Source organism: Peromyscus maniculatus, chromosome 11 (assembly GCF_049852395.1).
Source record: "Peromyscus maniculatus bairdii isolate BWxNUB_F1_BW_parent chromosome 11, HU_Pman_BW_mat_3.1, whole genome shotgun sequence".
Classification (NCBI taxonomy): Eukaryota; Metazoa; Chordata; class Mammalia; order Rodentia; family Cricetidae; genus Peromyscus; species Peromyscus maniculatus.
The window spans coordinates 11,965,145-11,989,953 of record NC_134862.1 but is presented as its reverse complement, the minus strand read 5'-3'; the positions used below and the strand labels follow the sequence as shown (position 1 = coordinate 11,989,953).

Sequence of the window (24,809 nt, the reverse complement as noted above, 5' to 3'; positions counted from 1 at the left end):
CTCTCTCCTTTCCCCAAGAACCCTTTGACAGGTCAGAGCTGGACTCTGGCAGAGCCCCACATAGATAAAACTTTCCATTTCAGAGGGAAGCTCACTAAGACACACAGTTTTCTAAAAAGATGCAAAACATTATATACTACAAGGAAGCTAGTTAAGCTCAGAAAATTGAAATTGTCACTAGGTTTCTCTTCCCCAAACATATATTAGCAGAAAGGGCAGCTGAGAGACAGACAAACTGTAATTTCCCCAAATTGCTCACACCAGGTGAGATAACTGAAAAACAGACACTTGCTAACTCATTACTCTGCATGAAAGTTGTGCAGTGTATCTCAAGGTTCCACCATTTATGATCTATGTCCCATGCTGGGATGGGCTTTGGTGATGCAGCTGTCAGTTTTTGCTCTTATCATTAACACCTCACCCTTATTCTCTAAGCAGCCCCAATAAGACAGAGTGGTTCACCAAGTTGGACTTCAGTGTATTCTTACTTTGTTGTTTTGTTGTTTTTCTATTTGAGGTGAGTAGACATTTGTTCATGTTTCTAATGGAATAATGTCATATAACAGGCTATGAGTTAGACTATGATATATAGAGAGTCATGAAATCAATGCATTACAGAACTAATTGTCTAAAACTTTGTAAACAATTGTCTTCTTGGAAAACATTTATTTAGTTCATATAAATATTGTCTACTTATCTCCTATGAATTGAAACATTCCCTTGAGCTGTGAAGAGTGAGACCTGCAAGTCTGGGAAGGTAACAGAACCCTAGCCTTAGGGATGCCAGCAAGTTACAAGGCCTCTCTCCATGGTTATAAAATATGTGATTGAGTTGCCTGTGTTGGGTAGGAAGCTGCATGGATGCAGCTTCTGTGAATCCTCACTCATGTGGTGGTGGGCTTTTGGGTTTTCAGGGAGGCATTTTTTATGTTTCTATAGATAACACACCACCCATGTTCCTGTAAGTAAATCACAATCAACTTACTTGTTCACCAAATTATACTTAGGTAGAATCATTCTCTCTCTCTCTCTCTCTCTCTCTCTCTCTCTCTCTCTCTCTCTCTCTCTCTCTCTCTCTCTCTGTGTGTGTGTGTGTGTGTGTGTGTGTGGTGTTTGTCATTTGTGCCTTATCTGGAGTGTAGATGTTTGATCTCTTTTACCCCAAAAGTCATATAACAATAAAATACACCTAAATTCTAGAAGTTATAATAGCCCTAGGAACTTAGTTAAGAAATTAGATGGAATTATTTTATATATAAGGAAAAAAGATATACAGATCTCACTCATTTTAGGTAAATATGATTCAGTTAAATAAAAGATAGATGTCAGATCTAACCACAACTCTTGGGGTTCACCTTATATAATGGATATAGGGAATACTGAGACCCTTGTATAAAACTGGGTAGAACTCATACAATAAACACTTCATTATAACATTTTTTCTACTTTGACATGGTTATTAAACATGGTTATTTCAAGTCCAATGTGCCTGCCCTGTAGTTTGGTAGTGTGACTTTGTTGTTTCTTCATCTGACATCCTATTCTTTCTTAACAGTTGATGAACTGCCTGACCAAAATATTTCCTCTCTTGTTTATATCTGCTGTAACCTACTGAAAACCAATTTTCTTCATGTACATTTTTCATTCTCCATTTTTCTGGTAGCATGGCCATTGATGCAGACATCCTTGTTCATCAGAAAATCTCTCTATTCAAGAATGTAGTTAATACAATTTGGCTTTTTTTATATTAAGTTGGAGTGTTTTAAGAGCTCCCACTGCATGCTTTGAAGTCCTGTACATTGAGAAATTCATAGTTATTGACTACAAATTACCTCCTTCTGTACATAATTAATTCCCAATTTTAGACACAAACACTTCTTTCCAATTACTTCTTTTGAATATAGACACAAATTGACAATCACAGTGGTAAAATACATTGCCTCTTATAGCTACTTTTGGATACATTGGACTTTGTAAAAAATGATACACACACACACACACACACACACACACACACACACACACACATTCTTATTCTCTTTTCAACAGAATTATCTAGCATGGTGTAACTCTAACTTCTATGAATTTATTGAAAAACGAAAGTTATGAGTTGACTACAGTAATCTCTCAAAGAAGAATTACCTGTAGATTCATGAAAATTTGAGAAAGTACTTCTTTTGGGATATAAAACACAGAAAAGAGCTAGATAGGAATTCATTTGGCCATGAGATATTTATTTATCAGAAGAAAAGCTTTGAGACTAATCAAGTATGAAGAACAAATTCTGATATACCAGGTTACAATGAATTGTTATGTCTGAAAGATTATAACATATCATATGTTGGGGCCAAAGCAGTGAATACTTTGATTATCATTGCTGTGTGAATTCTTTTACTCTAAGTTCCACAATTGATACTGTCTTTCAGGAAACAATCATCAGGGTTCCTTGGTCTCCTGTTTCCTGCACTCATGTCTGCTTTGATTCTTCCTACATTGCTTCATTTTTTTTCATGACAGAATGTAATGTAAGAGCCCTGCTAAGTAAACTGTTTTAAGGTTTCCTGAGGAAAGCTTGAATCAATTTAATTAACTTTGAACAATATGTGACTTTTTCTGGGAGAAATATGAACAAATATTTATACTCCCCAGATAGGACACCAGAGACAGATCAAATAAATGATCCCACCCAAGTGTATCTTAGTGAATCAGTGAATTCAGGGAAGTCATTACAGGAAAACAGCTGCATTATCAAGAAGTCCACCTCAACTGAGTGATGACTCATGAGGCCTCAGAATTACTTCCAAACAGTACAGCTGGTTGGAGAGTCTCCCCCTCTCTTCACAAGTCCTTACTTGGAGGTGAGTCTTACAAATCTTAAAAATTCAGGAACTTCCTGAAAGTTTTGAGTTGTTTACTTACTGTGTCTTGTAAATTTCCTTACTTCTTGAGCCAAAATAAGCCCATCTAAAATGTAATGATTCTGTGTAGAGGAAACGTCTACACAGTATCATAGTACATACCCTTTCTTCTGAGGGTCTTATTTCTTGATCACATTGAAGATTAAGTTTTAATCTCAGAACAACTTTATTGTTTTCCAAACATAAGCAAAGGGTAAACTAAGGTTTTCTTTTATTTTGTTTTGTTTTTTAACATGGTTTCTAGGCATCAAATTCAGGTACTCATGTTTGCACAACAAGTAGTTTATTGAGTGATCTACCTCGCTAGCCGTGTGTGTGTGTGTGTGTGTGTGTGTGTGTGTGTGTGTGTATGTGTGTGTGTGTGTGTGTGTGTGTGTGTGTAGAGATGATATTATAGGTCTTCATCACACGTAGTATTGTAGCTGAAGTCTTCTGATCCCACGTCCCATGGCTGCTCAGACCCAAGCAAACACACAGAGTATTATATTAATTACAAACTGCATGGCCATTAACTTGGGCTTATTACTGACTAGCTCTTACATTTAAATTCACACATAATTCTTATCTATGTTTAGTCACATGGCTTGGTACCTCTTCTCAGTTCTTCCTTCACATCTTGCTTCCTCTGTGTCTGGCTGACAACTCACTCTACCTTCCTCTTCCCAGAATCTACTCGTCTGTTTGGCCCGCTTATACTTCCTGCCTGGCTATTGGCCAGTTAGTGTTGTATTATACCAGTGTACAAGAGCATTATCCCACAGCATACCATTATCTTCACACACACACACACACACACACACACACACACACACACACACACACAAACATGGGAGATTTAATCATACCAATCTGTGTTCATGCTACTATTTTCATTACTGTGACCAAATACATGAGATAAATGATTTAAAGGAACAAAGATTTATTTTGACTCACAGCTACCATCTACTACAGTAGATCATCCTTGATCATTTGATTAGATGACAAGATTCTAAAACAATGCACTTGAACACATATATGTAGTCCTCCAACTATATTCTTCTAACTCATTCATTTGATTAATGTTACTTTGTATCTATCTATGTCTGCAACTTGATCTGTGTTTAAAAGTTGTAGATATTTAACCTTACTGATTCTTTTTTCCCCATCTTTCACATAAAGAGATGAATCATTTTAGGGGATCTTACAGAAGATCTTACAAAAGTGGACAAAAACCTGTAGAAAAGGCCCTGGAAGGGTAGAATTTTAAGAGGAAAAACAAAAATGAAAATTTGAAAATTGCTACTTTATAGTAAGCAGAATAAAAGAAAACTTGGTAAGAAGTAACACTATGAAGTACAACATTAGTTTCAGCCCATTTTTTTAACGTTGTGTTTCTCTTTTCATCAGTACTAGCTGAAGAGTACCTTAAATTTATAGAAAGATGGATAGCTCTCCTTTGTGTGGCTGTGTGAAATTTGCCATCATAGTTGATGAGATATATGTACAATTATTTGTAAATCAAAACCTGTGAAATTACTTATCTCCTATTAGTGCGTTTTAAGCAACTGGGCATAAAAATTAGGTACGATTTTTTTAGTCAAATCATTAGGAATTTTTTTTTTAACTGCTGAAAATCTCACAGACAGTTCTACCTAATAATACCAAGCAGAATAGACAATGCCTGGCAAAATGTGACCTAATGCTAAATAAATAAAGACCAGATTGAGTTAGCACTATAGACTCAAGGAGTAAAAACCCTGGGGATCTTACAAAAGTGGACATCCTGGAAGGATGGGAAGGAGTGATGCAGGTGAATATGTAGGAAAGAATATATAATGAGAATGTAAAGAGAATATATCCAGAAGGTCTAGTGCATTATATCCTCTCAACTTCTGTGAAATAGCTGTATATGGGTAGGGCAAGTACACCTTCATTTTTTTATGTATGCTTAAATTTGAATTCATTACAATTCAACTATATAAGAACACAGTTTGTATTACTGTCCACTACTCATTTTGACTGTCAAAGCAGAGGCCTCGTGGCGCTGCCTTATGTTAGCATCAGTCTTGTTTCAGCTTCTTTCTAGAACAGAGACTTATTTTTTAATCAACATCAACACTACCCTCACCAGTCTTGAAATATTTTAGTTAAAACTGTTAAGAAATGTTAAGATCAATGACTGGAGGGCCTATTAAAATACATCTAATTTCTAATGTGCACATCATCTTTTTCCTTTAGAATTATTTTGTTACATCATAAATTTATAACAACTTTGTAACTTTATTCATGCACTTAAATTTCTTAACAGAAAAACCTTATATCTTATCACACTCTGATCTTGACAAATAGCTTTTCAAAACTTTTTGAGAAAAATCTTTAAAAAGATTTCATATATCACCTGAAACTTACAATTTATACATTATAAAAGAAGGAATGCTTCTATATTCCTACAAAGACCACTAGAAAGAAACATCAACTAATAGGTAAGACACTGTCTTGAAGGAGGCACTTTTTTACAATCCTTCCTCCATAGTATGGTAGTGCTATTAAATAATCTATTCACAGAACGGCTGTCTATCTGCTGTGCTGTCTTCTACTGCATCACTGCTTATTTGTGCATGACTGAGTAAGAGCTTCCTTAACATTATTACTAAGATATCCTGTAGCTTGAAATTCTTCTGTTACCTCTGGGCTCTTACCCTCTCCCAGTGAAGCCCATGGAAAGTAGGAAGAAGCTCAGTACCATCTACTTCCACATAATCCCCACTTCATCTACTTCCTCCAGGATCATAGCTTCCTCTACCATATGGTGCTTCCATGTTCCTGTTAACACTAAAGTTTCCACTCTTCATTCAACCATAGTTAGAAGGTTGCTGGTTATAATTTCCAAAATCATTGTCATTTTCACTTCCATAATTTCCTCCTCCATATTTGTCATAACCAACTCCCTAGCCCTTACCCTGGGTGCCATATCCATGTTCTCTACCACCATATCCTCCTCCTCCATAACCAGGTCTACCTCTAAAATTGCCATCTCTAGATCCTCCTCCATATCCATTATAACCATCCCCAAATCCACATCCACTTCCTTATTCATCAGATCCCCATGCTAAAGTTGCTTCTTTGTCCTGGTCCCAAATTGCCACCACCACCATGAGAATCCACAGTCCTTCCTCTTCCACTGCTAGAACTTTTGACCTCCCACATTCCTTGTCTAGACAAGGCCTTTCTAACTTCTGCATTGTGACCATTGAGGGTGTGATACTTTTGCAACACAATTTTATCCACGAGATCATGGTCATCAAGCATAACAAAGCCAAAGCCTCTCCCTCCCTCAGACTCTCTATCAATAATTATTTAAATAGTATCAGTTTTTCTGTATTCCTCCAAGTAATCTCTAAGGTGGTATTCCTCAGCATCTTCTTTAATTCCAACAACAAATAGTTTCTTCACTGTCATATGGCCTCCTTTCTCCTGACTCCTCTCTTGCTATGGCACGTTTTGGCTCAACTACCCTCCCATCAAAAGAATGAGGCCTTGCAGCATGTCAGCATCAACCTCAGTCATGGATGAGAAAGTTACAAAACCAAATCCTCCTCATCTCTTGCTTGCTGGATCCCTCATAACCACATAGTCTGAGAGGTTTCATCATTGCTAGTAGTAATTTCTCAAACTCATTTCTGTGGTTTAAATCTTAAGCCACCAATAAAGAGTTTACAGAACTGTTCCTTCTCTCATTTTTTCCTCTCCAAAGAAACAGTTTCTAAAGGTTTCCCCCATTACAGACTCTTTTGCTGTAGAACCGTTTACCACCTCCAACGAGAGAAGAAAAATCTCCACAGATGCATATGCACAGGACATGTCCTGACACCGTGGTGAATGCAGACACGGCTAGAGAAACTCCACCGCTGGGAACACCTGTTACACACAAGACCCGGCGCTGCTGCTACTTACACATTATTTTTCTATGTGGAGATATTTTAATGACTGGGTTATATTTCAATTCCTACTGCTGTCAAGATCATAGGAATGCCTTTTTTAGCAGCCAGATCATATTAAATCCTTTGACGTTGTACAACAACTTAGCTATTGCATATAAAGCCATACATAGTACATGTGAGTATCCACAAGCCAATCATGTTGGGAAGTTTAAAAATCTGTACATTGGACACAGGTAATCCCAAAATACAAATACTGTTCTGATAAATCCTAGCTGTATAACATTGGATATTTCTCTTTATTTCACTTATCCATGTTGACAATTTGCCCATCTGAAATGGGATTTTTATGAGGTTTAAACATAATTCTAGAGAAAATAAAAGACTGCTGGCTGAAAACATTTATGCTTAAGAGACTTCCAGGGCTTGCTCCCCCAACCTGTGCCTACCTATAAAGTTTTTATAGCAGAAAGCAACATAGGAAAACTAATGTCAGCTCTGAAATGAAATGAGAATTCTATGATTGAGATTGGATGGCTAAAATGAAAAATCTATGAAAACAGGGAAAATCATTAAAAATAAACTAAAAATTACAGTCAAGAACTGACAAGAAACATAGGAAAATGGTACATGAGAAAACAAGTTGGCAGAATAAACAATTCTAAGTCCACAAAAATTACACATTTGAGCCATATGTGGCTTTGAAGCTGGCAGCCTCACCTGCATTATCGTTATATGTTGTTAAATTTTTACTACATTTACTTATGTATTCATGAAGATGACACCCATGTATGTGGGGGTCAGAAGACAGCTTGCCAGAATTTATTCTCTCCTTTGACCATGTTTGCCAGAAGGCAGCTTTCCCCTCTGAGTCACCTTACCAGCCTAGTCATATTATTCTGTTCGTAAGAATACTTAAACATAATGAAGAATTTGTACTTTTGGCAATCCTTCTAAATGATTTTGCTCAAGTGTCAAGGTCCTATGATTTGTAAAATAACAATGAGAACCCCAGGGAGGAGATTTACAGGTACCTCCAAGGAAAGGGTCTCTTTCAAAAGCTATATATAGATACAGATATAGACATATATCATATATATTATACACCACATATGCATTTTGAAATATATATATATATACATATGTATATATGTATATATATCATATGATGTGTGTGTATATGTGTGTGTGTGTGTGTGTGTGTGTGTGGTCATTTGGCATGCAGACACCTGAGGTCATTAGATAGAATTGATTAGCTTCAAGTTAAATATACATAAATTGATATATATGAGTTATTTGATATACTCACCATGATGGAAGATTGATTGGAACCAAATGATTGGATTAGAAACATTAAAATTTATTCAATTACAGAAATGTATATACATGAATACTTATGTCATATATAAATATGTCATTATATGTGACATATTGTGTTTTATATATGAATATGACATGCTTAAATCTTAGTAAATATATTTATGTATAAATTGTTTAATATATTAATTATATATACTATGTATATATTGTATAAATGTATTTTCTGAGGACACTGAGGCAGGACTGTCATAAGCCTTAAACTAGACTTAGCTACAGAGTTTTAGCTTGCCTTAGAAAAACAAAAAATAAATGTTCCATGACTTTAACTGAATTCTTAGAAAGAAAGAGAATAAATCTATTGAAAGACTTGAAAGGGGTTCTAAGTAGCTGGCATGAGTACTGAGTGTGAATGTCACCAGCTCTACACATCTTAGTCATGGATATCACATAGTGGAAGGAAGACTTGAGTCCTACAGGTTGTCCTCATGTGGTCCCCATAGCACAATATGTACATAAACACACACAGAATAAATGGATTTGATGAGTAGATGACTGACATTTTTTCAAATTTTATAACCTTTGGATTACATATAAATAAAAGAAAATCCAATTGATTAATGTTTAAAAGGATACGGTGAACAGTACTAAATATATTTATTTAATATAAAATATAAATAAATTAAATATATATTTAATTTAAAATAAAATAGATGCCAAAAAGAAATAAACGAGGGCTGAGTTACTAAGAACACATAACATAGTATTGTAGAAAATAGACCAACCATTGTACTGAACAGAATTTGAATCCCTGGAATTAAAATAAAGATTCATATTGTAACTGAAAAATCAACCCTGAATGAAAGCTTTAAGAATGTAAAGCATACATAAAACAGACAGATAAGATATGATGACAATTATAATTAAAGAATGGTAGTATGATTACATTGACATTAGACAGAGCATATTCCAGATCAATAGCTGTTATGAGGAATAGACAGAGGAGTTAATCAATGATATTTTTAAATTTTGTTTCCCTTTCCTGTGATAAAATACGCTGTCAAAGTTGACTTAGAGGAGAAAGGATTTATTTTAGTTAACAATTCAGATTACAGCTCGTCACTTCAGGAAACTCACTATAGCAGGACCTTGGGAGACCTGGCCACATGACAGCCACAGTCAAAAGTGGAGAATAGTAAATCAGTGTGTCTGTACGTTATGCTTAGCTCACCTTCTCCTTCTCATTAAGTCCAGAGTCCAGGCTGTGAAATGATGTTCCCAGCATTCAGCCATTCAGGGTGGGTCTTTCAACCTCAATTAACTATATGATGAATATTGCTTATAGCCGTGCATACAGGTAAACCCACGCCAGAAAGTTCCTCAGAAATACATCCTTCCTAGCGAATTCTAGATTGTATCAGGTTGTCAACTAAAGCTAGCCATCACATTGATAAAACAATGTATTCTCCCAAATGACACAGAAATAGTCAATATATGTTTTAAACAGAATTTCAAAATTCTTGGAGCAGAAAATACTACTGGTATGAGATGATGAAAAATTTTCAAAAATAATTGGAAATTTCAACATTCTGGATATAAAAAGAAAATTAGGAATCATTAAATACCTGTTAACAAATGTTATCCAGTCATCATTTATAAAACACATTGCCCAATAATAATAATAATAATTCCTTGCACATGTGCTTGTATATTCATCATAATATACTGTACACTTAAGTTTTAAAAAAATCTTAATGAACTTAAAAGGATCTAAACAAACTAAATAGAAATAATTCATATAGTAGTACCCAGAAATCATTAAAATATTTAAGAATTAATTGATTTACTTTGAAGCCCTTATGGGTTAAAAAAGAACTACAAATGAAATTATATAGTACTTTTAGATGATTGATATGAAAACACAATGCATTAAAATTTGTGTGATGGATCTGAAAACCTACAAACCTAGTCATTCTATACCCTAAGCATGTGAAGCCTCTTTGTGTATGAGCCACCTTTCCTGAGTAAGTCTCTTCTTGCATTTCTTTGCTTTTATCCCAACCCTGTGCCATCTATAAACCCACAGTCCTAGTTTCAAACTAGTAGCTATGAACCCACTTTATTTGTAAGCCCCATTTTTCTAGCCAAGTAAAGAGCTCATCCTCAAGCTTCTCTTGGCCTAGGTGAGGTCATGTATTGCAGGGAACCATGGGGTTGGCTTGGCCTAGCTGCCTTGAGAGGTATGCATCATAGGTTTTTCAGGATGGAGTACAAGGCTTCTGGGACACAATGTGCCTTCCAGTTCCTGACAGACTTGAAGTGAAATGTTTAGACTACTTTGTATTTCTCTGTATGTTCCCATAATAGTTACAAAACCATGAAGGCTTGACAGGAGAATTATCTGAGACATTAACCTTGGGTACCCTGTATGACTTGCAAACTTCACTGTTTCCTAGCAACTACAACTGTATTGATCCTGGCAATCGCCATTATATTCTGTTTCTGATAAAGTTATAAAAGTTTGATTGCTATTAATAAAATTGCCACAGCCTCAGTTTTGTTGTGACCCCTCTAACCTGGCCTGATTTCATTCCTAGCAGCCATATCAGGTAACTCTGGTATGGTAAGTAAGTGTGGGTGCTTACAATGTAGCTCCTGTACTGGCCCAATCTATGGAAAGGTAGATTGTTACATCAGACATACAAAAAAAAAAAAAAAAAGAGCCCTGCATGCTTAGGTCAGGTTGCATTAACAAAAACAACATGAATGGCAAAGCAGCATGTCTCCCTCCAATCCCACAAGTCATATAGATGCATTCTCTAAAGAGAACTACTCAGAGGGACCCCACCCAGTACAGGAAATTTAAAAGAATAGTCAAAAACATTATCAAATAATTTAAATAATTTAAGAAGACAAAAGAAATACTTAATTAACCTCTAAGAGAATAACAATAAGCACTTGAGTGTTGTCCAAGAAAGTACAAATATATACCTCCATAAAATAATAGGATAATTTGGAATTTGAAAACTGAACTCAGTAAAGACATAAAAAAAAAAAAATGCACAAGTTGAACAGAAGATGGAATTGTGAAAACCTCAACATTCCCATCAGAAAACTCAGTGGAAGGCAAGCCGAATGAATCAAGAAGATAGAATTTCATGGCTCAAAGATAAAGTAGAGGATCTAAACAAAACAAACAAATTGCTTTTAATTTAATGCACAGGATACAAAAATACAAGAAATATGTGACATAATCGGAGGATAAAATCTTCAAGTTGTGGACATGAAAGAGGGAGAAGAATCCCAAATTAATTGCATAGATCAACTTTTTAACAATATCATAGAAGAAAACTCCTCGAAACAAAGGAAAAACATACCTATACAGATATAAGAAGAACACAGAGCCTCATCTAGTCAAAACACAAAAGAGAAACATCATGGAATGTCATAGTCAAAACACTGAATATACAGAAAAGAAAAAAGGAAAAAATATTAAATCCTGCAAGAGAAAATTCATAGGACATAGATAAACTAAAACCCACCAGAATAACATGTGATTTCTCTTTGAGAATTTTGAAAGCCAGAAGATCTGGAGCAATATACGAGTTCTACAAGAGCATGACTGTCAACTTAGACAACTGAGCACAGGAAAACTATCTGCCACAATTTAAAAAGAAAGGAAAGCTTCCATGAGACATACTTTCAAACCTTCAAAGAGCCAAAAAATAATATCCAGCAAAAATAGTGCCAAACAGAATACTGGAAGAAGTACTACAAACTGAAGAGAAGAACAGCAGAGCCAAAAGATCCTAGAAAGAAAATAAATTAAGCTATAATTTAATGAAAAACAAAACACAACCAAGAACACAAACCAGAAAAATGAAAAATCAAAATGACTGTCATATACACACACCTTTTAATAATAACTCTAAATATTAATGACCTCAGTTCTCAAATTAAAAAACACAGGCTAGCTTAATGGGTTAAAAAACAAAACAAAATCTGTCTATCTGTTGCCTATAAGAAACTCATTTTATTTTTAAAGATACACACAACATTAAAGTGAAAGGATGAAAAATTATTCAAAGCAAATTAGAACAAGAAGCAAGAAAATACAACAATTATAGTATCTGACTAAACAAACATCAAAGTAAAAATAATTACAAGATACAAAGAAGATCACTTAATTCTAATCAAATTATTAATTAATCAGGAAAATACAATATCACTAAATATAAATACACCAAATTTGGGGGCACTCAATTTCATAAAAGCACACTAGTGAAATTAAAGGCTCAGTTTAACACAAATCCAAAAACAGCAGTTGATTTCAGTACCATACTTTCTACACTAGATAGAGCATCTGGGAAAAATTAAGCAGAAAATTACTAGGGTTAAGTGAAATCATGGATTAAATGGACATAATAGATATCTACAGACTATTCTACCCCAACAATATAGAATATGTATTTCAGAAAGAAGCATGTGGAACCTTTTCTAAGCAAACTTTACCCTGGCACACAAAGCATACTTTAACAAACACAGGGGGAAAAATGAAATAATCCCATGTATCCTATATGACCATCATGTGATAAGACTTTAAACAAGAAGAAGAAGGAGAAGAAGAAGAGGAGGAGAAGGAGGGGGAGTGTAGGGAGAGGGAAGGGGAGAGGAGGAGGAGGAGGAAGAGGAAGGAAAGAAAAAGAAAAAGACCAAACTAAAATCTACTAAGTATATAGATGCGTGGAGATTCAACAACTCATTATTGGGTCAATGAAGAAGTCAATATAGAAAAATTTTCCTGGAGTCAAGTGAAAATAAAAACATCACAATAAAACTCTAGGACACATTAAAAGCTAAGAGAGAAGTTTATAGAATTAAGTGCCTACATTTAAAACATTTAGAAGGAGCACAAATAAAGGATTTAGTGAATTAACTAAAAAATCTGAAAAAAAAAAAAAAAAAAAAACAAGTTAAATCCAAACCTACCCACGGAGATCCACAAAGATACCCCCGCAAAAGACTGCTGGCAATGGTCGCGAGACGGCAGGAACTGACCTACTCTGGTGATGGGAAGGCCAGACACCCAGATAGTGGTGCCATAAACCCCATCCAAGGACTGAGGAATCTGAATGCAGACATCCACGGCTGGGCCCCTGGTGGAGCACTGGGAGTCTAATTAGTGAGAAAGAAGAGGGTTTATATGAGCGAGAATTATTGAAGCCAAGGTTGGATAAAGCACCGGGACAAATAACCAAATGAATGGAAGCACAAGATCTATGAACCAAAGGCTGAGGGGCCCCCAACTGGATCAGGCCCCCTGAACGGGTGAGACAGTCATTTGGCTTGATCTGTTTGGGAGGCAGCTGTGCATTGGTGCCAGGTCCTGGGCTCGTTGCATGAGTTGGCTGTTTGAATCCTGGGACTTATGCAGGGACACTTGGCTCGGTCTGGGAGGGGGGAATGGACCTGCCTGGACTGAGTCTACCAGGTCAACCCCGGTCCTCGGGGGAGACCTTGATCTGGAGGAGGTGGGAATGGGGGGTGGGCTGGGGGGAGGGGTGGGCGAGAGGGGGAGAACAGGGGAATCTGTGGCTATTATGTTGAACTGAATGGTGTTGTAAAATAATAATAATAAAAAAAAGAGAAAAAAAGAATATAGAATGATGATCTGTCTGAGACATCAAAAAAAAAAAAAGAAAGAAAGAGATAACAAATTCTAAGCAGAAAAAAAATAGAAACCAAAAAATGAACAAAACAATAAAGCAAAGAATCAATGAACCTAAGATTTATTCTTTAAGAACATAAATAAGACCAACCGATCATTAGCTCAATGAAACAAAAGAAGATGACCCAAATTAGCAGAACCAGAAATGATCATGAAAACATTATAACAGACACCAATGAAACACAGAACGTTATGAGGGAATATTTTTAAAACCTGTACTACATTGAGTTATAAAACTCTAAAAGAAATGGTTGAGTTTCTTGATTCATCTGACCTACTAAAGTTAAATCAAGAAGTGACCAACAACATAAACAGACTCATAGCAAGTGAGGAGATTGAAACAATAATAATAAGTCTCCAAACTAAAAAAAAAAAAAAAAAAAAAAAAAATCCAAAACCAAAACAGGCCTGGATGGTTTCACAACAAAATTCTACTATAGTTTCAAAGAAAAACTACAACCAATATATCTTAAACTCTTCAAAAAAAGAAATAGAAACAGGAGGAATATTACCAAACTTGTCCTCTGATGCCAGTGTCACTCTACTATGTGAAAACAGCAACAAAAACAAAACCCAGCACTACAGAACAATATCCCTGATAAACATAGATGCAAAAATTCTCACCAAAGTGCTAGGAAAACAAATATAAGTACATATCACAAAGAGCATCCACCACATCAAGTGGCTTAACCTAGAAATGCAGTGTTGGTTCAATATACGTAAGTCAATAAATATAGTAAACCATATAAATTGACTTAAAAAACAAAAGTTACATGTCCATCTTGGTAAGACATAAAAAAAGCCTTTGACAAAGTCCAACATGCTTTCATGATAAAAGTCTTAGAGAGGATGAGATTGGCAGGAACATATCTCAACATAATAAAGGCTCTCTGTGACAAATCCACAGCCAATCTTATTCAAAATGTAGAAAAACTTTAAATATTAAAAGCAGGAACAAGACAAGGCTAGACACTATACTCATTCTTTTTAAATATCGTGCTCAAATCACTAGCTGGGGCAATAATGCAAGAGAAGAAAATTAAGGAGCTACAAATAGCAAAAGAAGTCATATTATCCCCATTTTCAGATTATATAATGTTGTACATAAGAGATCCCCAAAATTCTACAAGAAAAGTTTTAAAAACAATGAATAATTTGGCAAAGTGGGAAAATTAAAAAAAAAAACTCAGAAAAATCAACAGCCTTTCTCTACACCAACCATAAACACACTGAGAAAGAGACCATGGACAAACTCCCATTAACAATAGCATCAAAGGTAATGTCTTGGAATGAACTAACCAAAGAAATGAAAGACCTATACAATGAAAACTTCAAACCACTGAATAAAGGGATTGAGAAAGATATTAGAAAGTGTACCATATCTTGTGTTCATGGATTGGTAGAATTAATATGAAATTGACCATCCCACCAAAAGCAATTACATAGTGCAATCTCAATTAACATACTCACACCATTCTTCACAGAAATAGAAAAACAAATCCTAAAATTCATATGGAACCAGAAAAGGAACCAGATATCCAAAGAAATTCTAAGAAAAAGGAATGCTGGAAGAATTGCTATTCCAGACACATTACAGAACTATATACATTTAAAATATATTATTATAGAACTGCAGTAATAAAATTAATGTGGTATTGGCACAAAAAAAGTCATGTAGGCCAGTGGAATAAAACAGAAGACCCCACTATGAACACTAATAACTACACTTACATGATATTTGAAAAGGAGGCAAAATATTTGCATACATTGAAAAAAAGACAGTCAATATACAGCTGAATGAAATTAGACCCATATGTAGCATCCTGAAAAAATGAGATATAAGTTGATCAAGGACCTCAATTTGAAACCTGAAACACTAAAAGTTTTAGAGGAGAATCTAGGAGCATCCTGCAAGATAAAGAAGGAGAATGGGAATTTCTGAAGAGGACTCTATCAGCTTAATGATATAAGTGCAGGACATTTCAGTCTTCCCTCTGTTACTGTTTACTTTGGATAGTTCCCTCTCCTTCTGCATGACTCTTTGTCACACAAGTATTCCTGATGGTCTTGTGATGAAGACATGTGCCGCCTAGTTTCACAGCCCTGCATTACCATATAGCTCTGCCAGCCTAGAGCAGGGCCCACTGCTTTGCTGGAGCCGATGCTTGCCCAGAATGTGTCTCTTTTTTTTCTCATTGTCTAGTTTCTTGGTAGAACTCTTGGTGTTCTTGGTCCTTACATTTGTGCCATTTCTAATTGTGGTTTTGAATCTTGGCTTAAAATGGACTGCATTTGACTGACTGGAAATACAGAGAGCCCAGAATAAAAACTATACACAAAATTCACTCAGTTTATATTGAAAAGGCACAGACACCATATACACCAAACACACAGGTATGCACATACAGACATACATGGGCACATACACACACAGGCACATACACTACATGCCACAAACAGGGGTACATACAGACACACCACATACATTCATGCAGAAACTCACACACCACACAAAGACATACCACACAAGTGTACACATACAGTCACACACAGGCGCATACACCAAGGCACATATGCTACACACCACACACAGGGGTACACACATACACCACACATGTTCACACAGAGACTCACATATATAGACACATGCACAAACCACACAAAGACATACTACACAGAGGGACACATATGGACATATGTATTACATACTATGGCACAGACACAGGCACATAAATATAGGTATGTATTACATGCATATGGTAATATACACAGGGGCACATACACAAAAACACACACCATACATAAGTATACATGTAGACACTCATCACACAGACACATACACCACAAACAGCACATTGGTGTGTGCACACCCCCAGATACTTAGAGGGAGACATAAAAACCACACAGAGACACATATATCACACAGATACAAGTATGAACAATCACACACCTGACAAAAGGAAAATCAAATTGTCAATTTTTCCTTTGTCAAAGTCTCTCCAGACACTGATATAGAAAACAAATTTGTTCAGGTGATTATTTCTGCTTTCTAGAGGGAAATGATCAGACAGGGTTATGTCTTCTCAAGGTCAATGGCACATGGTTATTTTAAATCATGTGACATGCAATCATGCAATCGAGCTAATATATGGTTCAATTAAACCCATAGAAGTGAAGTACAATTGTGAACGTCTTTCTGTCTAAATGTTGAAAAGCATTTTCATTTTTCAAAAATTATGAACATAAAAGGCAAGCAAAAGAAGAAAACTACAGAATTAACTTTGGGATTCATAGGTTGTGAGAATTAGTGGATTTAGCTCTATCCCTCCTGGATCTGTAACAGAAGGATTCTAAGTCATCTTATCACTGAGACACTTGCTGGACAAAGAACAGGTACATATATAGAATGGGAAATAATTTAGTCCTAAAGAAGAATAAGGAAAAATGGATGCAACTGGAGAGACCAATGTTAGCTTGTGCATTAGCCCTGGACACTCATGTAAGTGCCGTGAGCTCTACTGGACTCCAGTTCCCATCTGTCCACGATTTGAAAAAAAAACTTCTGCATCTGTCCTGCTAAACTTTCATTATTGTTCATGATCACCATTTGAAAAAAATCTTAATTTGAAATAAATTGTATTATTTATCTATTTTATGGTTTATATATTGTGTGCTAGCTAATGAATTAACCTATTACATCAAATATATGTTTTTATCTATATTTTCTCTGTAATCATTTGCTGTTAGCATAAATATCCATTCCCTCTTTTCCTTCTGGTTCCTGCCTTGACTTCATTTCTTGATGGAATACAAGCCTTAAGATTAAATAAGTCTTTGTCTCCTCAAATTGTTTTTGGTCATGACCTTTATCACAGCAATACAAAGAAAACTCAAATGTATTTGACTTTACAAGGGGGAATACTTCTTATTAGCTTGCTCTCCACAGCTGGATCAGCTGTTTTCTTATATTACCCAGAACACCCCACTCAGGGGTGGTGTCACTGTCAGTGGGCCCTTCCATACCTATCATTAATCAAGAAAATGCTGCACAGTTATGCATGTAGGAAATTTGATGGAGGCGTATTCTTACTTGAAGTTCTTTCTTCCCACATGATTCCAGCTTGTGTCACCTTGACAAAATAACTGAGCAGTCCACATATATCACCTGCTTTTCCATACTGGAATATGGAAATGGAAACTGTTATGCGTACACCATTTTCAAGCAGTGGCCATTTGTGCATTATCTCTTTAGGATGAGAGTGTCTATATCAAAAATTTGGAATTCTTACACATGAGAATTTTGTCTCTTCTCTCTTTTGCTTATTTATACCAATTAATATGTATGATTTTTATTTGTATATCCAATTACAATTTAATATCACTTTATATTCCTTGTTTGGGTTGTTACAGTTTTGGCTTTGAATGCTTTTCCATTGGCTCTTGCTTCATATGAACATATGCCCGATATGTAGGCTGGTTGTGGTTTCTTTTGTTGTTGTGGCTGTTTTGTAGCTCTGGGATACAACATGGGGCTTTGTACTTGCCGTGCGAATGCTCCACCACTAAGCCCTAGGCCCTATTTCTTTCCTGATCATGCTATAAAATGATAACCACCCCCTAATAAATAAACAGATTATGAGACAAGTTCAGAAGTAATTTACTCAGAGTCGTTGATACGGTGCAGCAAGAAAGGCAGTGGGGCCAAGCATGCTGTCCTGTGTTTTCTCTCTGTGATCCATAGGTGGAGGAGAAAACCATCTCCCATGGGAGATCCTCTCACCTACACCTGTGTACAATGGCACACACATGCACAAACACAGAAAATAAATAACTCAAAAAAACAATAATTTGTTGAGGTTTTCTTGTATCAGTCTTTGACATTTAATTATTGGTTTGTCTCTGAAATATATTTTTGTTAATTATATACTAGATTTGGAAATAACTTGGTTAGATCAAGTTCTTCTGATACAGTGTCTTAAAAATACTATTATATTTCTGATTGCATTACCTTGAAATTTTTAATGAAAGTAAATTTACCATGCATATGAGAAATTGCTTCTGGGTTTTCACTCTTTTCTACTGACTTACAGGTTGGCTGCTAATGTTAAATCATATTATATTTTTTATTGTCTGTGCTTTGAATGCTAAATTATATTTTTCATATTCACTTTGTTAGCCTTTCTTTCTGTTCAGATGATCTTTGGTTTTTAACTTTTCTTTAACATTATTCTTGCCCATATTTCTTATAAAGAACATATAGATGAATTTTGGTCATTGACCTACTTGATAGTGTCTTTTGTTTATCATTTGTACTCAAGTGTTATGTGTATATATGTTTCTGGTATATGTACATGTGTATGATGAGCATGGGACTTTTTGGTATATATATGCCACTGAGCTTATGTAAAATCAGAGAACATCCAGGAGTTGGCCCTTTCCCTTATAACTTGTTTTCAAAGCAGTGTCTCTCTTGTTAAATGTTTTCTTTGTTGCTTTTTTTCCTGCTGCGTACTTCATACTTACTAGTCTGGAAGCTTCCAGATAATTCTACCTCTGCTCCCATTTTCCATTGCTGTACTGAGATTACAAATATGTGCTACTGCATAGGACTTGTATGTAGATTGCAATGACCGAACTTAGGTCATCGTGGTTTTACCCAGTGAGCTATCTACCTGGAGCTCCCTTTTCTCAATCTCTCAATCTCTCAATCTCTCAATCTCTCTCTCTCTCTCTCTCTCTCTCTCTCTCTCTCTCTCTCTCTCTCTCTCTCTCTCTCTCTCTCTCTGTATGTAAGCAATTAATCATGACACACAGTGTTTCATGCATTTGACCATATTCTCTCCCCATTACCCTATCCTGTCCCTCCTTTTTCCTATTCTCACTAGTCATCTTTTTCTTTCCTGAATAGTAAGTATCTGACCTACTCTCAAATGTATATATTCTATATGTGGCATGTAATATTTGTTTTTTACATGATTTCAACCTTTTTCATGGCTATATAAAAACCCAATGTGCATGACAATGTAGTCTGTTCATATTTATCGAAGCTTCCTGACATATTAGATTTTATTTCTTATTTCTACATTTTATTTATCATTTCTTTTTCTTGTAGTTTAATGTAGCTATTCTTGCCACTGCCTTTTATATTTATTCTAATTTTCACTTGTTAATTCAGCAATTATTTGTTTTTCTAAAATATATATGTATAAAATGCCTAGATTTTTTTTATAAAAGCAAACACATAATTGAAAACTATATGGCATCATGAGGTGTTTCATTTTCCACACCAAATTGTTCCTTTTTCTGTAATTCTTCTTGTGAGAGGCTCCCTTGGTCACCTGAGACAATGCATGGCCTTCCATCAGCATCCTGGTTCTTCTGAACCATTTGAGACTTATCTATCAGTTCTTTCTTGAATAATTTCCTCAGTAGAGTTATTTGGGTCAGATTCTCTAAAATACTTATTGGTAACCACAAATTTTTCTTTTATCTTGATACGGAAATAATATCTCAGAGGACTGTGCTTATATCAATGGTCTCTCTTGCTGTCTATAGACAGTGGTTATTATAACCACTTCTTACAGTGTTAAAATGAGATCCCTCAGATCAGTTCAATTTCCTTTTATTTATTGAAATATTTTCAGTGTAGCCTGGAAGTTTGCTAATATTTTCTTCCTTAGAGCTCAGACTTATTATAGGGAATGTCTAGAGTGTGCTTTATCATCAGTCTTACTTGAATGTGATGACATTTTTATAACAACAGACTCATGTTGCTCAGAGAAATCATTGTCTGTTTATTTAGCTATATGACTATAAAAACAAAGAGAGAATATTAGATTTTTTGGGGGGTGGGGGACTAACAGTATTCTAATTCAGGTTTCAACACAAACCAGGATCTGTTTTGTGGTACATCTGAAGCAGGGTTTATTTTTTTTATACCATGCAAATTATATCCATTATTTTGTGCCATATTTGAAAACTACTGTTTAAATTATGTATTTGTTTATCGTTCCTTGCCTTTTTCTATTCACATTGGCATCTGTTTCCTCTAGCAGTTCTACTGTTCTCTTATAGCTGTGTTCCTCATCTCTTTCCAGTCTGGCTGTGCTGGAATCACTGAGACTCCTGCCAGCATCCACTCACCGAAAGGATGTAAATAAGGCTCATATATTTACTGGTTCCCCAGAGTGAACGTTGGTAGAACTTACATTGGATTTTTCATAAGGTGTATATAGGCCTTATAACTCCCCAGATAAAAAATTCTCACAGCACCCCTGGGTGTCTCTTGATGTAGTATTAGTGTCCGATGGCTATTATAGAAAAGTTTGTGATCAACTGGGAGACAAAGACCCAAAAGACAGGTGTAAAACTAAACCCTCTTTGGGGACCCGGGACTCATTGTTCAGTATGAGTTTTGATACTTATAAGAAGGAATAGAGTACACAACTGTATGTATCAGTAATCTGTGTCTTAAACAGACTATATGATCTTCTAGTTCTGGCAGCCTGCCATCTGAAATAGGTTCCACAGCTCAATGTGAACATGTGTGTGTGTGGCTTGCTCCCCTGGGCTCCTAGGTGAGGATCTTTCCCTTGATTTTACTTTCCTAAGTTATGACATTGCAACATGAGATCTTCATGTATAAAACTTAATACCGGATGTCACAGGGGTGGATGAACCTGGTGGTGGACACTGGAGTGTTCAGGTTCTTGTGTCTCTTTACACATTAACATTACAATATATAATGTTGGAAATTCTATTTTCTCTCATTTGCAAAAACTGTTTTCTATGATTGATTCATTAATTTAGGATCACAATCAGCCCTGCTATGCTTCTTTTAGTGTATATTTTTCTTTGACATGTCTGTTTTATTTCCGTTGGCTCTGTATCCAGCATTGAAGATCAGTTTGAATATATTATATTAATGTTCAGGTAGTCACTCTTGGTAGCTAAATATCTATTTCCTTGTTTTTAAGGATCATCTTTAGATACAGCACTTCTCTTAATTTCATTTATGTAAAAAAATTGCTTGTAAATGAAACAAAACCATTTAATACATGGTCACTTAGATTGAACTTGTTTAAATAGGGAGTTCTAAATCTAATCTTAAACCTTTTAAATTATGATGTATGATTAAATATCCTAATACGTCTACCTTGCTTCAGCTCTTCAGTTCTTCTCCTCATACTTCACTTTTTTAACTTTTATTTATTCTTTGTAGCTTTCACATCATGTACCTCAATCCTATTCATCTCCCTGTCCCCTCATATCCTATCCACCCTCTGTCCTTGTAACTTCTACCCCACAAAATAAAATAGAACAAAATCTTAGAGAAGAGAAAATAAGAAAGAAAGAAAGAAAGAAAGAAAGAAAGAAAGAAAGAAAGAAAGAAAGAAAGAAAGAAAGAAAGAAAGAAAGAAAAAGAAAATTCTCATTGTGGAAGTTGCATTGAGTCACACAGTAAACCCTTTAGTCCATATATCTTTACTTGCAAGTATTCCTTGCAAAGTCATTGGTCTGATTCAAGGTCTATGGTTTTGCTACAGTATTAATACTGGGCCCCCATTGGGACTCCTCTTGGATATCTTAGAACTGCCCCGTGTCATGGCGATCTGCTGCTTTGGATCTTCAGGATGGCCCCTCATGTGCTCCAGCAGATCATAGATGGGGTGGAACTAAGTGCCACAGCTGGTGAGGGGCAGGGACAGCTCTCCTGCTCTCCCATCTGGCATAGGTGGTGAGGGGTGGGGGAAGGCATCTCTTCCTCATCCACACCACTTTATGGCAGATAAGGGGTGAGACCAAACCTCCCATGCTCATCTTCTTGTGGGCAGCATACCTTTGCACAGTTAGACAGTGTTAGCTACACTCTGTGCCCAGGCGAGGTCCAGGGTTGACTAGGTAAGGGGGTGGGTCAGTTCTCCTGCTTACCACAGATAGAGAGGGGAAAGATAGGGAGGGTATCTTACCCTCACCCAGCCACCATTTAGCAGGTCAGTCGCAAGGGACCAGCTATCCCACTCTGAATACAGATCACTGCTGTAGCAGGACAATGGACCCAGACATGGTCCTAGGCAGCACCAGGGGCCCAGACATCACCATGGCCTGGGATCGCAAGCAAACTACCCACCTTAGCTCCTTCCTCAATGCCTCCACCTCTTCAGATCTGCCTCTCTCCACAAGACAGGAACCATTCGGTTTTTCTCTCTCTCTCATAATCCACCATATGTTTGCTCACCATAATACTGTCCAACCATCTATCACTGCAAGGTGACACTGAGCCCATGTTTTCACCTCACCACCAGGGGCAGGCCACCCCAGGAATGAGAGTGAGTTTCCTTCTCCTGATCAGTCTTAATTGTCCTTTTAATGTATTTTTAAAAAGATTTTATTTGTATTTATCTTATGTGTGTCTCTTTGTGTAGTATATTCACTGTATAGCAGTGTATGTAAGTGTGGTACCTGCATAATCCTTGCAAAAGTTGCTAAGTTCCTTGGAACTTATGTTACAGGAAGAAGTGAGTCACCTGATATGGGCTCTGGGAATGGAACCCGGTCCTCTGTGAGAGCATAAAGCTGAGCTATTGCTCCAGCTCCCTCTGTGAGGTTTCATAAATCTCCATTTAGGCAAAAGTTTCTCTTCTTTCAGAGTGGCTCAGAGAGCATTTGACACCTGCATTCCTGAAGAGGGAAAGTTACTCTTGGGTAGACTGCTCCAGTTTGAATTGGTTGATTTTGGGATGTTTAGACTCAATTTTTGGAGTCTTTTTTGACCAGACTCTTTCGTGGGTGATTCTGCAACCACTGTAGAGCTTACACTCTTGCCGGACTCTCTCCCTACAATAAATTTGGTAAGGCTAAGAGTGAATATGTTTGGATGGTAAAAATTCTCTTTTGACATTTTAGGATTTATTTTTGTTTATGTTCAGCACTATTGTCTAGGCAAGTGCCAAATGATGATCCTCTAATTGTAGTATTCCTACCACTGGGAGTATACTTTCCCTTGACCCATTGACTTTGCTTTTTCCTCTTCTTTCCACACTCTATCCCACCATAATTTTCCCCCTTTTTGCCTGAATCAATAAGGGTTTGTAGATTTATTTTTTTCAATGCATCAATCACAATAACAATTAGTTATTAATCCATATTTTTCTTGATGCTCAAGTTATCCTTAGATGTCCTTGTGGTTGCAACTTGGTAGGAGAGAATTTGAGCAGCATGCAAGAAGCCTTTTATGTAATGCCACACACTATAAATCAAACTTTTAAATTTTTTATTTGCCTAATCTTGAGGCTGTCACTGAACAGGACATTCTAAGTGAAGTCCATTCTTTCAAAGTACTATGACTTAAACAAAAATTATGTCTTAAGGCAAAGGCAGAGGTAGTGATTTAGTGCTGGAGAGTTTGCTGAGAAAGCACAAGGCTCTGGGTGTAATTACTAATACCAATGGGGAAACAAGACAAAAATAAAGTCCATGGACCAAATATATAACACATGATTAAATAACAGGTTAATATTGATACTCTGTATCTTAGTCTACTGTTGTCTTAGTTAGATAGAGTTTTTATTGCTGTGAAGAGACACCATGACCATGGCAACTCTACAAAAAAGACATATAATTGGAGTGGTGTAGTGAGTGGCCATCCCAGCTTTGATCTGGAAGTTCCAACCCCCTTTGAGACTCTGGCAACTGTCATGCCTATGAGGCGGGGCCAGGGGAGGTGCCTGGAGACCCGAGATCTGAATGGGCCAGCACTCTCTCTGTTCTGGGACCCTGAATGGTGGAGGTGGACCTGGACCCAGCAGAGTCCAGAGAACACCGCTGGACTGTGATACACCTTCCCTGACCCCACGACCTACCTATCCCTTAATTTGTAAGTTACGCCATTAAATAAATATCCTTTTAGCTATATGGCGTGGCCTTAAT

The 24,809-nt window shown here is 36.3% G+C and overlaps 1 non-coding gene and 1 pseudogene across 1 annotated transcript; one reads left to right on the top strand and one right to left on the bottom strand.

Moving 5' to 3' along the window:
• Positions 1–5,665: 5,665 nt before the first annotated feature.
• LOC102913237 (heterogeneous nuclear ribonucleoproteins A2/B1 pseudogene) overlaps positions 5,666–24,809 on the bottom strand; it is a 111,574-nt pseudogene continuing 92,430 nt past the window's right edge.
• LOC121821442 (small nucleolar RNA SNORA40) lies at positions 21,187–21,318 on the top strand. The gene has a single exon (XR_006062274.1). It is a non-coding gene; the product is annotated as a small nucleolar RNA SNORA40 (small nucleolar RNA).